This window comes from Triticum aestivum, chromosome 1B (assembly GCF_018294505.1).
Source record: "Triticum aestivum cultivar Chinese Spring chromosome 1B, IWGSC CS RefSeq v2.1, whole genome shotgun sequence".
In the NCBI taxonomy this organism is placed as follows: Eukaryota; Viridiplantae; Streptophyta; class Magnoliopsida; order Poales; family Poaceae; genus Triticum; species Triticum aestivum.
In genome coordinates this window covers 443,778,589-443,794,728 of record NC_057795.1, presented here as the reverse complement: position 1 = coordinate 443,794,728, position 16,140 = coordinate 443,778,589, and positions in this window count along the sequence as shown.

The window sequence follows — 16,140 nt, the reverse complement described above, 5'->3', positions numbered from 1 at the left end:
TGTTTTTTATTGGCCTACTCTCTTCAAAGATGCTCGTAAGTTTGTCTTATCTTGTGATGAATGTCAAAGAATAGGTAACATTAGTAGACGTCAAGAAATGCCTATGAATTATTCTCTTGTTATTGAACCATTTGATGTTTGGGGCTTTGATTATATGGGACCTTTTCCTGCCTCCAATGGTTATACACGTATTTTAGTTGCTGTTGATTACGTTACTAAGTGGGTAGAAGCTATCCAACTAGTAGTGCTGATCATAACACTTCTATAAAATGCTTAAAGAAGTTATTTTTCCGAGGTTTGGAGTCCCTAGATATCTTATGACTGATGGTGGTTCACACTTTATTCATGGTGCTTTCCGTAAGATGCTTGCTAAGTATGATGTCAATCATAGAATCGCATCTCCTTATCACCCGCAGTCTAGTGGTCAAGTAGAGTTGAGCAATAGAGAGCTCAAATTAATTTTGCAAAAGACTGTGAATAGATCTAGAAAGAATTGGTCCAAAAAACTTGATGATGCATTATGGGCCTATAGAATTGCATACAAAAATCCTATGGGTATGTCTCCTTATAAGATGGTTTATGGAAAAGCATGTCATTTACCTCTTGAACTTGAACATAAGGCATATTGGGCTATTAAGGAGCTCAATTATGACTTCAAACTTGCCGGTGAGAAAAGGTTATTTGATATTAGCTCACTTGATGAATGGAGAACCCAAGCATATGAGAATGCCAAGCTTTTCAAAGAAAAAGTCAAACGCTGGCATGATAAGAGGATACAAAAGCGCGAGTTTAACGTAGAAGATTATGTGTTATTATTCAACTCTCGTTTAAGATTTTTTGCAGGAAAACTTATCTCAAAATGGGAAGGTCCCTACGTTATCGAGGAGGTCTATCGTTCTGGTGCTATAAAAATCAACAACTTCGAAGGCACAAATCCGAGGGTGGAAAGTCGTCAAAGAATTAAACATTATATTTCAGGTAATCCTATCAATGTTGAAACTAATATTATTGAAACCATAACCCTTGAGGAATACATAAGAGGCACTTTCCAGAATGTTCCAGACTCCAAAAAGGCAATGGTACGTGGTACAGTAAGTAAACCGACTCCAAAACAACTCTAATGGCATTTTTTATCAGTTTCGGATTATTTAAGAATTTTAGGAAGAAAGAAGTAGTCCGAAAGGGACACGAGGCTCCCACAAGAGAGGAGGCTGCGCCCTCCCCTGTAGGGCGCGCCCCCTGTCCCGTGGGCACCTCGTGTGCCTCCCGGACTCCGTTTTCTTGTATGTTATGTATTTTGGTCGGTAAAAAATCATTATATATACTCCCGAAGGTTTTGACCACTGTATCACGCAAATATCCTCTGTTTTCGTTTCGAGCTGTTCCTGTTGCAGAATAAAGCAAGATGTCTTCTCAGGAGTCAGTTGGGGAGAGCCGGGTGTTTCACCCAACGCCAAGTCCAGGAGCAAATAGTGACGACTATCACTCTGGACCATCAACGGAGGATGAGATGGAGGCTGATTTGAAAAGAATAGATGCCATGGAGGAGGATCAAGAAGTTACCTCTCGTCTTCGAGCATAATTCACTATGGGAGAACTTCCTAGCCTAGCTGTCCCTACTTCGGTCACTCCTTCCAACTCTAGATTTCTTTCTTATGAAAATATGAAAAAGAGCTTCACTTGTTCTCCAGAAGCTATGTAACATCCTTGGGTAAAAGGAGCCTTGTCCGTTACGAGCAAGCTCCATAAAGAAAATATGGACCTCAAACAACAAGTCAATAAGCTCGAGGAGGAGAACCGTATCCTGAAGGGCATAATCGCCAAGAAGATCATAACACCAACCGTGAAGAAGGAGAAATAATCACATGGGTATGGGCACTCCCCTTGGCAACTACCAAGCTTGGGGGAGGTGCCCCGGTATCGTATCACCATCACACTCCTATTTTTACCGCTTTATTTAGTTCGATCATTTTAGTAGTATCTTGATCTACTAGTTTGAAGTTTTTGATATCAAGTAGCTTTGAGTTTTGCATTGTGATCCCTTTATGTAATCGAGTCCGTGTGCTATCTATAATAAAGATTAGTGTTGAGTCAAGGGCTTTGCTATGTTGCTATGATCTTGAGAAAGTAGAAAGAATAAAAGAGTTCATATTGATCTTATGGATAATGATAACTTCACACATAGAAAGTATGAGGCATAAAATTGTTGAGAGTTGATGAACGTAGCCTTGGTCATCGTTGCAATTAATAGGAAGTGATAAGGAAAGAGGGGTTCACATATAAATATATTATCTTGGACATCTTTTATGATTGTGAAACACTCATTAAGTATGACATGCTAAAAGAGTTGACGTTGGACAAGGAAGACAACGTAATGGTTTATGTTTTCCGACATCTCAGTTAAAGTATATTGTCATTGACCTTCCAAACATGTTGAGCTTGCCTTTCCCCCTCATGCTAGCCAAATTCCTTGCACCAAGTAGAGATACTACTTGTGCTTCCAAATATCCTTAAACCCAGTTTTGCCATGAGAGTCCACCATACCTACCTATGGATTGAGTAAGATCCTTCAAGTAAGTTGTCATCGGTGCAAGCAATAAAAATTGCTCTTTAAATATGCATGACTTATTAGTGCAGAGAAAATAAGCTTTGTACGAACTTGTTGTGTGTCGGTGTACTAGAGTAGGGGTACCCTAGTATCCCGAACTTGTGCACGGGCAGTTGCAGCGCCCCGCGGCAAGGCTTGCCGGGTGACCGCCAAGGTCCTCCGTGGTTCCTCTGGAGCCATTCAAGAACAAAGTATTCAAGCCAAGGAGACAAGGCCCCGGCAAGAGGAGCTTGCCGGGAAGGCCAACCAAGGCATATCAAGGAACTTGTCGCGACGCGCCACACGTCCCGGCAAGGCCCGGTGAGCGACAAGCTTCCGGACGCGACAAGACAACGACCGCGGCAAGGCGCTTGCCGCGGCAAGCGGCCACTCTGTGCCCACGCTCCAGCACATCCACCAACGTGTCACCCTGGGGCCTTTCCAGGCGCGCGTGGCGGAAGGCTGTGCAGCCAGCGGTGCGCGGTGGCATGCGGTGCTGACAAGATCGCCATCGTGGCAAGCGGTGGCATCCCTGACGGTCCCTTTCTGCACTGTTTGGGCGACGCAGACGGGCATTTAATGCCTTTGCCCCCTGCCGTCAGGGTTAGGTAGGATGCACTGTACGGGTAGCTGTACCAACCACCTCTCTTTTTACATTTGTACCCTTGTTTACGTTGCCACCTGTCGGTGACCCCTTGAGCGTATAAAAGGAGGCCCATGCGCAATGTAGAGGAGGTTCAGCTCAGTTCGAAGCCAGAAAACACTCACGCTCAGTCTCGTTAGCTGCTCGTGTGTACTATAGCACTCAGCGCTCCCGAGCAAGAACACAATACAATCAGACAAGCAGCAGTAGGAGTATTATCTCTCCGGAGAGCTCCGAAGCTGGGTAAACTGCTCGTGTGCTTTGCCTCGATCCGCTCTTCGTGCGACCTCCGCCCCCCGCCGAACCGAAAGGGGCTCGGTCCGCCGGTCCCATAGGTGTTCGTGGATCAGTTTCCCCGACATCTTTGGCACGCCAGGTAGGGGAGCGTCGAGATTGCGTGAACCAGATCCGATGTCCACACGAGCTAGATCTTCATCTTCTTCATCAACATGCCACCGAAGAAGAGGGCTTCGGAGGCAGCTGTTCCGTCCGCGTTGATCCCACCGCCACCGGAGCAAGCGGGTGGTGGGGTAGACGCCGGCGGAAGAACGGACGTGGACGAGGAAGCTTACGGTGCTGCCAGGTCCAAGGACAAGGCTGCGCAAACCTCGGTGTCCGTACATCCGCTGCACCCATCTCAGGAAGCGCAGGACCGACAGCGTCATGGTATTCACAGTACCATACGTTTGTTGGACCAAGATCGAGCTGGTGGATCTCGGGGTGCTCAAGACCAGCATGCACGCCAACGTGCTGGCACGAGTGAGACACGGTCGCCTGGACGGGATACTGCTCCTTCTAACATAGTTAGAAGTCCGAGCACATCCCGCTCCTCGCACCGTTCGCCACTGCCGCCCACCACTCCAGCAGAAGCTTTGGCACGAGCTCAACTGCTCCTGGATTACCCTCTGACGGCGGACAAGACCGAACAATGGAGGGCCACCATTCAGAGTCTCATCGGCTTCGCCAACGGCGACACTCCACGGCAGCCGAGCACGTTGCTGCCGTGGCAGGGTTGCCAGGCGCGAGCCGATGGCGACAAAACCGGTGAGGGTGCGACCACCATGCACTCTCCACCCCGAAGGCCAAGATCGCCGACTCGTCGGGTCCACCTCGACAGCGACTCTACCGCATCATCAGATCCACGAGCTCGTCGTGATCAACACCAAGTTCTTTGCGATCGACAGCAAGAAGACGCTCGTACTCGCATCGAGCGCCGAAGAGAAGCGCGGCGTCAATCTGACCAGCGCGCTGGGCCCTCTATCGACATGCATGCGCCAGGGGAACCAGGCGACTTGCCGTACGCGGTAGGTTGCCCTGCATTCACTCGTGAGCTGCGGCAAGTCCAATGGCCCAGCAAGAAGAGTTTCAAGCCAGACGTACCGGAGAAGTACGACGGCAAGACGCATCCGTCGGAGTTCCTCAGCATCTACACCATTGCGGTGCAAGCTGCCGGGGGACGGGACGACAAGATCCTTGCCAACTACTTCCCGCTGGTGCTCAAGCCCAACGTCAGATCCTGGCTCATGCACTTGCCGGACAACTCCATATCCTCCTGGGCGATCTATGCCATCAGTTTGTCGGCGCCTTTACAGGCGGCCACAAGCCTCATGGCCAAGAGAGCGACCTTCATCTGCTCGCCCAGAAGGAAGGAGAGCCCTGCGCAAGTACATTCAGAGATTCAGCAGCGTGCAGCACAACATCCCAGATGTCCACCCTGCCGCGGTAATCAGCACGTTCCATCAGAACGTGCGGAACCGCAGGATGCGGGAGGAGATGGCGATGTGCAAGATCAGAGACGTCAGTGAGCTATATGCCCTGGCCGACAAGTGTGCACGTGCTGAGGAAGGGAGGAAACTCCCCGGAGAGAATATAGGAGCAGGAGGATCTGATAGTGAGGATGCTGCCCCGGCAAAGGAAAAGCCGGCGGCGGAACAACAGGAAGAAGAAAGGCAAAGAGGTGCTAGTCGTTGAGCAGTCTGGCAAGAAAGCCGGAGCTGGTAGCTCCGGCAAGGAGTTTGCCGCGGGCACCAACCACCACGCTGTGGCGGTCGCCGACAAGCAGGACGGCACCAACAAACAGTACTGCAAGATCCACCGCACCAAGGGCCATGATCTCCAGAGCTGCAAGAAAGGTCGAGCAGCTTGTCGAGCAGCAAAAGGCTGAATACGAGCGACGCGACAAGGAGAAAGCCCAGGAAGGTGCTGGAGGATCTGGCAAGAAACGTCCCGGCCGAGGAGGACGCCGCGGCAAGGCCAAGCAGTGGCAAGGAGACAGACCTCCCCGCGGCCGCGACAAGGATGAAGATGACGACGACGATGAAGACATGGATGATGACGAGACCGATGAGCAGGAGTTCCAGAAAGCCACAGAGGTCCTGTGCGTTGACGGCGGTGCTTCTCTGCATACTTCACACCGCCAGCTCAAACAATGGGTGCGGGAAGTCAATGCGGCATAACCACCCGTCGAGTCACGTAGGCCTCTGAAATGGTCCCGCACGCCTATCATCTTTGATATTGAGGACCACCCTGATCGCATAACTACGGTCGGGTGCTTGGCGATGTTGGTTTCACCAACTATCCGCAACCTCAAGGTCACTAAGATGCTAGTTGACGGCGGGGCCGGCTTGAACCTGATCTCCTCCGCGGTACTCCAGAAACTCCAGATCCCTGACAGCGAGCTCGAAGAGACCGGAACATTTCAAGGAATCAATCCGGGAAGGAGCAAGCCGAAGGGAAAGATCACGTTGCCGGTAACATTTGGCAGCGAGTTGAACTTCAGGACTGAGAGGGTCACTTTGACGTTGCTGACTTTCCATTGCCTTACAATGGATACTCGGCCGTCCAGCACTCGCCAAATTCATGGCAGCCTCTCACTATGCCTACAACGTGCTGAAGATGCCAGGCCCGATAAGCGTCATCTCTGTCCCTGGCGACAAGAAGGATGCTCTTATCTGCGCCGACAAGATCTACCGGGAGGCAGCGGCCGCAATAGATCACAAATCACTTGCCGTTGAAGCTCCCGGGGGAAGAAGAAGACCAAGTCCAGCAAGAGTTATGATGCCCACTCCGGGAAGCGAACCGTTCGGAGTGCTGCGCTACCGTCGAGGACGCACCATCGAGCTCCACCGGCAAGTGTAAGAAGGCAATGGCAGCCCCACCTGAGACCAAGAAGGTGTCCGCCAAGGAGGACGGCACTGGTGGTACTTTCACCATCAGTGCCACTCTCGACCCTAAATAGGAAAGCGCACTCGTTGCTTTCCTGCGGGCGAACGTCGACGTGTTTGCGTGGCAACTGTCTGACATCCCCGGTGTTCCCAGGAAAGTAATTGAGCACCACTTGGCCGTCTGTCCTCATGCGCGGCCCGTCAAGAAGAAAGTCAGGAAGCAGGCAGTGGAGCGCCAAGAATTCATCGCAGAAGAAATCAAGAAATTGGAAGCAGCAGGCCTTGTCAGAGGAGTGCTCCATCCTACGTGGTTGGCCAATCCTGTAGTCGTGCGCAAGGCTAACGGGAAATGGAGGCTTTGTATCGACTTTACCGATGTCAATAAAGCTTGTCCCAAAGACCCATTTCCCTTGCCGCGCATCGACCAGATTGTTGACTCCACGGCTGGATGTGACTTGCTTTCATTTCTTGATGCATACTCAGGATACCATCAGATCTTCATGGCAGAAGAGGATGAGGAGAAGACCGCATTCATCACCCCGTGTGGCACGTACTGTTTCGTACGGATGCCTTTCGGTTTAAAGAATGCTGGTTCAACATTTGCAAGGGTAGTTCATCATGCTTTTGAGCCACAAATACACAGAAATGTGGAAGCCTACATGGATGACATAGTGGTCAAGAGCAAGGACAAGGCGACCCTGATTCAAGATTTAGACGAAACATTTGCAAATCTGCGCAAGATCAACCTCAAGCTGAACCCCGAGAAGTGTGTGTTTGGAGTCCCCTCCGGCAAGCTTCTCGGGTTCTTCGTGTCTCAGCGGGGAATTGAAGCCAATCCCGACAAGATCAAGGCCATTGAGCAGATTGAAGCACCAAAGCGCGTCAAGGATGTACGAAGACTTGCCGGTTGCGTGGCTGCTCTCAGCAGGTTTATCTCTAGATCTGCTGAGCGCGCCCTGCCATTTTTCAAAATATTGAAAAAGGCAGGTCCAATGAAATGGACTCCGGAGGCGGAGGCTGCGCTGCAGGACTTGAAGAGATACCTGTCCTCCACTCCAACACTTGTCGCACCTAAGCCACAAGAGAAGTTGCTGCTATATATAGCGGCAACCAATCAAGTGGTTAGTGCTGCGTTAGTGGCGGAGAGGGAGGCGGATGATGAGCCAGCAACCACGGCAGATGCATCCAGCGACAAGCAAGGGGCTTCGCCGGCAAGCTCTGGTCCCGACAAAGATGGATCTGCGCAGGCGCGTGAGAAGATGCAGAAAAGAATGGTGCAGCGCCCAGTTTACTTTGTCAGTTCCCTTCTGCAGGGGGCTAGGTCAAGGTACTCTGGTGTGCAGAAATTGCTTTTCGGCCTTCTCATGGCCTCGAGAAAGCTGCGCCATTACTTCCAAGCACATGAGATCACAGTCGTCACTCGTTTTCCGCTGAAGAGGATACTGCAAAATCCAGAAGCAACAGGCAGGATTGTCGAGTGGGCACTGGAACTGTCAAGCTTTGGCCTCAAGTTTGAGAGCACTTCAACTATCCAAAGCAGAGCATTGGCGGAGTTCATAGCAGAATGGACACCAACACAAGATGAAGAAATTCCAGAAACGAGCATCCCCGTCAAGGAAGCAAGCAAAGAGTGGCTGATGTACTTTGATGGTGCCTTCTCGCTGCAAGGCGCCGGTGCGGGCGTGCTACTTGTCGCACCCACCGGAGAGCACCTCAAGTACGTAGTCCAGATGCACTTTCCCAAGGAGCAAGCAACAAACAATACTGCAGAGTATGAAGGTTTGCTTGCCGGTCTCAGGATCGCAGCAGACCTTGGGATCAAGAAGCTCATTGTCAGGGGTGACTCACAGCTTGTCGTCCGCCAAGTGAACAAGAATTATCAGAGTCCGTTGATGGAAGCTTACGTTGATGAAGTGAGAAAGCTAGAAGAGCACTTTGACGGCCTACAGATGGAACATGTTCCAAGAGCTCAGAACGACATTGCTGATGGCCTGTCGAAGTGCGCCGCACTTAAGTTACCTGTGGAACCAGGGATCTTTGTGCTCAAGCTGACTCAACCGTCTGTAACACCATCAACTGGACAGAGCAAGAAGAGGAAGTTGATTTCTGGTGACTATTTTCCGGCAGAGCTCCCTGAAGCCGCCGCCAAGAAGGTCCCCAAGATCAACACCAAGAGTGCTGAGGAGCAGTCTGCTCCGGCAAGCCTTAGGGTTTGTTCCGTTGAAGCAGACGCTCCCGACAAGTTTTGCTCCGGCAAGCTTGCCGGGGAACATCAAGCTCCGGCTGAGCCGCAGGTTCTCGCCGTAGAAGCGGATGTTCCCGCAGCAGCAGATGTGCCTTTAGTCCTTGTTGTCGAGCCGCAAGCTCCAGCATGGGCACAGCAGATTGTCCATTTCCTTCAGACAGGAGAACTTCCCGAAGAGCAAGAAGAAGCGGAAAGAGTAGCCCGGCAGTCAAGTATGTACCAGTTTGTCGACAACACACTGTACAGAAGAAGACTCAACGGTGTGAAATTGAAGTGTATTCACCGGGAAGACGGACAAAAGCTGTTGGCAGAGATACATGGAGGCATATGTGGTCACCACATTGGCGCAAGAGCACTTGCCGGCAAAGCTTTCCGGCAAGGTTTCTTTTGGCCGACAGCCCTCCAGGATGCAACTGCACAAGTAACCAAGTGTGAAGCGTGCCAGTTCCATTCCAAGCAGATACACCAGCCAGCTCAAGCTCTCCAGACGATCCCTTTATCCTGGCCATTTTCGGTCTGGGGGCTCGACATCCTCGGCCCCTTTCCCCGAGCTGTCGGGGGCTTTGAGTACTTGTACGTTGCAATCGACAAGTTCACAAAGTGGCCGGAAGTGGAACCAGTGAGGAAGGTGACAGCACAGTCAGCAGTCAAGTTCTTCAGGTCGATTGTTTGCCGTTTCGGGATCCCTAACAGGATCATCACCGACAACGACACGCAATTCACGAGCCGCACCTTCATGCAGTACGTCCAAGATCTTGGCGCCAAGGTCTGCTTCGCTTCTGTTGCTCATCCGAGAAGCAACGGTCAAGCGGAGAGGGCAAATGCTGAAGTGCTGCGCGGGCTCAAGACCAGGACTTTCGACAGGCTGCGCAAGTGCGGAAGGAACTGGATTGAGGAGCTGCCGGTGGTTCTTTGGTCGATCAGGACGACGCCAAATCGAGCCACTGGCCAGACACCTTTCGCTCTAGTCTATGGAGCAGAGGCAGTTCTCCCCACGGAACTCGTATACGGGTCACCTCGAGTGCTCGCTTATGATGAGCTTGAGCAAGAGCAGCTGCGACAAGATGACGCGCTGCTCCTTGAGGAGGACCGTCTTCAGGCTGCTGTACGAGCTGCTCGATACCAGCAAGCTTTGCGCCGCTACCATAGCCGCAAAGTTAATGCCAGAAGTTTCGAGGAAGGCGACCTTGTTCTTCGGCGCGTTCAGTCCGCCAAGAATTCCAACAAGTTGACGCCGAAGTGGGAAGGCCCTTACCGGGTGAAACGAGTCACTAGGCCCGGCGCTGTCCGCCTTGAGACCGAAGATGGCATTCCGGTGAGCAACTCCTGGAACATTGAGCATCTTCGTAAGTTTTACCCGTAGGGCGCGGTTGCCGGAACCTGTTCCGGCAACCACCTTTTGTACAAGTCTTGCCGATGTTGCATGTAATCCTTTGTACAAAGCCGGGCGCAGATCCCGTGCATAAGTAAAGCTCATGTGCTCCGCACATCTTGTCAATTTCATGCATTATATTCTTTCTTGCATGCGTTATCTGACACTTTGTGCAGCACCTACCACCGGTAAGCAATAACGAGCCGCAAGGCTCCATATCTTTATTTTCTCTTCTTTCTTTTTCTCAACAAAGGAAAGGAAGGTTCCCTCGCACACAAGTTTGCCGGGGGGAAGGAGAAGATAATGGTGTGGACCAGGCGTCGTTTAAGGAAGTTTCGCCTTGCCGGGAAGCAAACGACAGAAAAGCTAAGTTGCCAAAGTTTGAGCAATTAGTTTTAATTTTTAAGTTATCTTCCTCGAACGACCGTGCTTTGTATGGAAAACCTGTGCGCGGAGGAACCAACTCGTAGCTAGTTGCGCCCTTACTTTGTTTCGAGTCCGCTCAACAACTTAAGTGTGCTGCAACTAGTCGCGACAAGGTTTCTTGTCGGAAGCGGCACCGCCAGCAGGCTGCTGACGTCCCGCACTCAGCGCTCGCGGCTCGGGTGCCTGCGCCGACAAGTTCCCTAAAAGCGTAGGGTAAAAACATACAAAGGAAGGAATCTAGTAAAGTAAATAACGTAGCAATCGATACCAGAAATAGAGTTATATTACAAGATAACTTGTCGCAGCTCTAACAGATTGATCTCATAATATGGCCAGCAGCGACAAGGAGAAAGAGAAAACGGGCGGCCTAGTCTACGCGATCGCCCTCAACCCTCTTGATCTCGCTCACCTTGCCCATAATGGGTGCGACAAGGGCCTTGAGCGCTTACAGATCAGCGTCAGGCGGCAAGGACCTGAGGACGTTGGTGAGGTTGAGGCCTGGGTTGCGGAAGGCCACCTTCACCAGCACCTTCTGAAGAACTCCCATGCAAATCTTGCGCGACTCGTCGGCCAGCTGCTTTGGGATCTTCTCCCGGAGCCGCTGGAGGGCCGTCGCCACGCCTTTGAAGAACAAGCTGAGCTTGGCGCTGGGTTGGAGATGCTCGTCGGAAGAATACCCGAAGTCCTCCATCCCCAGCTGCGCCAGCTCCCCGTCGATGACTACGGCAATATTCACCAGACCCTCGGTCCAGTGCTCCACTGTCTCCCTAAATGAGTTCTGGGTAACGGCAATACTCGCCAGCAGCGCCTCGTCGGCCTTGATCTTCTCCGACAAAGTCACCTCTCGCTCCCTGGCGCCGTCCAGCGTATGAGTCAACGTAGCCAGCTTCAACTCGAGATCCGCGTTGGAGTCCTTGGCGGCGCTGAGCTCCTTGCTCCTCTCAGCGAGAAGACCCTGCAACTCACCATGGGCGGCAGCATCCTTCTCGCGCTCATGCTTGAGCGCGGCAAGCTCCTCGCCGCTCGTCTTGAGATTGGCCTCCAGCTGCGCCACCTTCGCCTCCAGCTCTTTCTTGGCGGCCTCAGCAGCTGCGGGAGCATCCCTTGCTTCCTTGAGAGCACCGCCAATTGCTTGCTCACGCGCGGCAAGCTCTTCCTCGTGGCTGTCAAGGTTGACCTTGCGCTGCGCCAAATCACCCTCCTGCGCAGATAGCCTCTCGGCAGCAAGCCGCTGCTACTCTTCAACCTCAGCCTTCGCGAGGAGGAAGGCTTTCCTCTCCTTGGCGACTTGCTCCCGCTCTTCTGCCAGGCTCCGGAGAGCTTCCTGCCTGAGACCCCGGAGCTCCTCCGCTCGCTTCTCAATGTCAACTCCCGCCCTCGCGACAAGCGCTTCTCGGGAAGCCAGCTTGGCTTGTCGGGCGCGGTAGAGCGACATCAGCTTCCGCAGCAGTCGCTCCTCCTCAGGCTCGTCGCTGCTGCTGCTTGGCGCGTCGACCAGTGTCAGCCCAGCGGAGGCGAGCACTTCTCCATCCAGGATTTCTCCTTCGACTGGCGCCCTGGAGCTTGACGCCCAGGGAAGCTTGATGAACATGCCGTCACTGGCCTTCAAGTAGGCGCCGGGCTGGGGCTCTTCGGAGCCTGGCACCGTAGCAGCGGCGGAGGGGTCGACGGTCGGTGCAGCGCCTGGCGCTCCTGCGGCCTTGGGGCCGTCAGTGCGATCGCCGGATCCCTCGCCGGCTTCTGCGGCGGCAGCCTTGGAGGCCTCTTCGCCGGCGGGTTCATCAGCGCCGGCCTCTCCTTCGGTGGCAACGACGTCGTCGGCGTTGCTACGCACGTTCACCTCGCTGGCAGCCTCGGTTTCCATCGGCTCTGTGGCAGATGGGTCTAATGAATGGAAGAATGGGAGGAGTCAAGCAAATACTCAAAGAGAAAATCAGAAGAAGAAGAACCCAAGGGAATATTTCAGGCAAGAAGATTACCTGTGCTAGGATCTGCAGTCGCGGTCTCAACCGCCGGAGGATCACTGGTGTCGTCCCTTGTCGAAGAACTGTCCCTTGCCGGAGAGTTCTCCCTTGCCGGAGAACGCTCCCTTGCTGGGGAATCCTCTGTTGGCGGTGTAGTCGAAGCAGATGGCACTTCGGGAGCGGCTTCCGGGCCCTCCTGGTGAGGCTGCTCTGCTCCTACACAAATCCAACAGTCAAGATATCAGCAAAGAAAGAGCAACCATGAGCGCCTGTCAGCGAGAAGTAAACCATGTACTTACGCTGGGGGCTGCGCTGGGGGCTGCTTTGGGGAGTAGTTGCCGGGTCCGTCAAGGTGGTCTCGTACACACCCCCTGCTGACACGGTGGGATCATCTTCGATGACAATCACCGGGGCCTTGGCTCTCTTCGCCGCTCTCTAGGCCAGCGTCCTGAAAAGGAATGGGTTCAGATTGAAGCAAGTCAGATACAAGACAAAAGCAACAAGATTGAAGAACTACAAGAACACCAAAGAATCTTACTCTTCTTCTTCATCATTGGAGCTGAGCGCGGAGAGATCGAAGTCTGGTTCCCCTCCGATGCGGCGAGGCGGAGGAGTAGGTTCCCTTGCCCGCTTGGCAGGGGCGGTAGCGGTGGACCGGGAAGATCCCACTCTAGTTGCCGCAGCAGCATGAGGCGCTCCCGCGGCAACAGTGCTTGCCGCGGTAGAGCGTGTCGCACGGCTCGGCGGCTGTTGGCTCGTCTGCCGCCCCGCTGCATCCCCGGCCTTGCAGAGGCGCCTCCTTGCCGGGGCCAGGGGCTCCGCCTGCGGCAGGCTGTCGGAAGGTTCGAGATCTCCCTCGGCGGGCTCGCTCGGCTCGTCTTCAGGCCCGGCAAGCTCTTCCTCGCTGGCAAACTCCTCACGCTCGGCAAGGCTTGCCGCCTTTGCTGCCTCTGCCTCCTCCATGGTGAACCCAAACTCACCCGCGGCAACTGCTGCCGCCACCTCTTCCAGCCTGGTGGCGATGCGCTGCATCTCATCATCAGTGGTGTCGCGGGTGAGGCTCTTCTGCTCATCAGCGTGGACCGGCACTTCTACCAAGTCGTCGAAGAACGCCCGCACGACGTCATCCGCAGGTTCTTGCCAAGTTGGAGCGATTCCGTGCGAATTGCACAACGGCATCATTGCGCGGATCCGGTCGAGCGAAGAATTGTTGCACAACGGAACAACACTCCTCGGCAACGTGAATGGATGCTGAGGATCGCGTTTGAACAGCTCCAGGAGCATCGCATCCAGGTCCAGGACGGTGAAGTTGAAGTTGAGGCCCGGGCGCAGCCTCATGATATCCGCCGAGTTCTTGAACTCCCAGGCGGGTCTCCCCCTCTTCTGCAGGGGGGTGATGCGGCGGCGAAGGAAATCTGCGCCGACAGCACCAACGGTGAGCCCGGCAAGCCTGAGGCGAAGAATTCGGGTGATGGCAATTTTCAGCCTGCCGTCTTCCGGGGCCACGTTGCTCCAATCGTTGCCGCACGCTATTGGGGCCTGTCGCAGGGCAGTAAATGGCTGCGGGTTCTCCTCGACGATCCAGCACCACTCTGCTCTCCACTCCTCCCACTTGCTGCGGAGCTCTCCCTCCAGATATGCTTCCTTCTTGCCGACTCTCGAGATCCAAGCGATCCCGCCGGCAAGAGGCTCTCCTCTCTCAACCCGGGGCATAAAGAAATGGCGGAAGAGAGCTATGTTTGGGTGGACTCCGACAAAGTTTTCGCACAGATGTGCGAAAACTGCCATGGTCAGAACGGCGTTGGGGGTGAAGTCAAGGAGGCGGAACCTGTAGGTGTTCATGATGTCACAGAAGAATTCAGAGAAAGGCGGGCAGAGCCCGCAGTAGAAGAACAACGCGAAGAAGGGGTACCCGTTTGGAGCCAGTTCCGAAGCGGCAGCCGGGAGTACCCTCGTGCGCGGATGCGCTCGCGTCTCCGTCGACCAGAAGAGGTAGTAGTACTCCCTCAGCTCCTTCGCGCCGAGCTGAGGGGAGAAGAGGGCCCGCTCCTTCCGCAGCGCCGCGAGCCGCTGCGCCTCGGCCGACTTCACACCCTTCCCATTGTCGGCTTTTGGAGCCATGGCGGAGGTGGTGGGGGAGATCGGCGGCATTGGTGATGCTGGTGGAAATGGGGGACGGAGCACTGCTCTCTTTCTGCTTCGAGAAGAAGGGGGGAGCGGCGGAGATTTTTGGAGTGGGAGCAACAAACGGCGAGATGGGCGAACTGCCCCTGTTTCCCCTTCTTATAAAGAGGGAGGGGGCGGATGTTTCGCCCTTCTGAATAAAGAAACCACCCATGATCTCTCCCACGATGCCGCATTCAACGCGTGCCATTAGGGGAGGGCGCGGTGGATACGGAGTAAGATACGGCGTAACCCAGGCCGCGTGTGCCCGTGCCCTGTTTTGGGCCTGGCTCAACAGCGCTCGGCACCGTGTATGGCCCAGGCCCGGGGGCTCCTGTCGGTGTACTAGAGTAGGGGTACCCTAGTATCCCGAACTTGTGCACGGGCAGTTGCAGCGCCCCGCGGCAAGGCTTGCCGGGTGACCGCCAAGGTCCTCCGTGGTTCCTCTGGAGCCATTCAAGAACAAAGTATTCAAGCCAAGGAGACAAGGCCCCGGCAAGAGGAGCTTGCCGGGAAGGCCAACCAAGGCATATCAAGGAACTTGCCGCGACGCGCCACGCGTCCCGGCAAGGCCCGGTGAGCGACAAGCTTCCGGACGCGACAAGACAACGACCGCGGCAAGCGGCCACTCTATGCCCACGCTCTAGCACATCCACCAACGTGTCGCCCTGGGGCCTTTCCAGGCGCGCGTGGCGGAAGGCTGTGGAGCCAGCGGTGCGCGGTGGCATGCGGTGCTGACAAGATCGCCATCGTGGCAAACGGTGGCGTCCCTGACGGTCCCTTTCTGCACTATTTGGGCGATGCAGACGGGCATTTAATGCCTTTGTCCCCTGCCGTCAGGGTTAGGTAGGATGCACTGTACGGGTAGCTGTACCAACCACCTCTCTTTTTACATTTGTACCCTTGTTTACGTTGCCACCTGTCGGTGACCCCTTGAGCGTATAAAAGGAGGCCCATGCACAACGTAGAGGAGGTTCGGCTCAGTTCGAAGCCAGAAAACACTCACGCTCGGTCTCGTTAGCTGCTCGTGTGTACTGTAGCACTCAGCGCTCCCGAGCAAGAACACAATACAATCAGACAAGCAGCAGTAGGAGTATTATCTCTCCGGAGAGCTCCGAAGCTGGGTAAACTGCTCGTGTGCTTCGCCTCGATCCGCTCTTCGTGCGACCTCCGGCCCCCGCTGAACTGAAAGGGGCTCGGTCCGCCGGTCCCATAGGTGTTCGCGGATCAGTTTCCCCGACATTGTGGAAGTAATAAAAGCGACGGATTGCATAATAAAGGTCCACACACAAGGGGCAATATAAAGTGATGTTCCTTTGCATTAAGATTTTGTGTATCCAACCCTAAACGCGCATGACAACCTCTGCTTCCCTCTATGAAGGGTCTATCTTTTACTTTATGTTTTACTTTATGCTTGAGTCAAGGTGATCCTCACCTTTCCTTTTTTTCATTTTATCCTTTGGCAAGATCCTCGTGTTTGAAAGATCATGATACATATATCCAATTGGATGTAAGTGTTGGAAATATGCCCTAGAGGAAATAATAAAATGGTTATTATTATATCTCCTTGTTCATG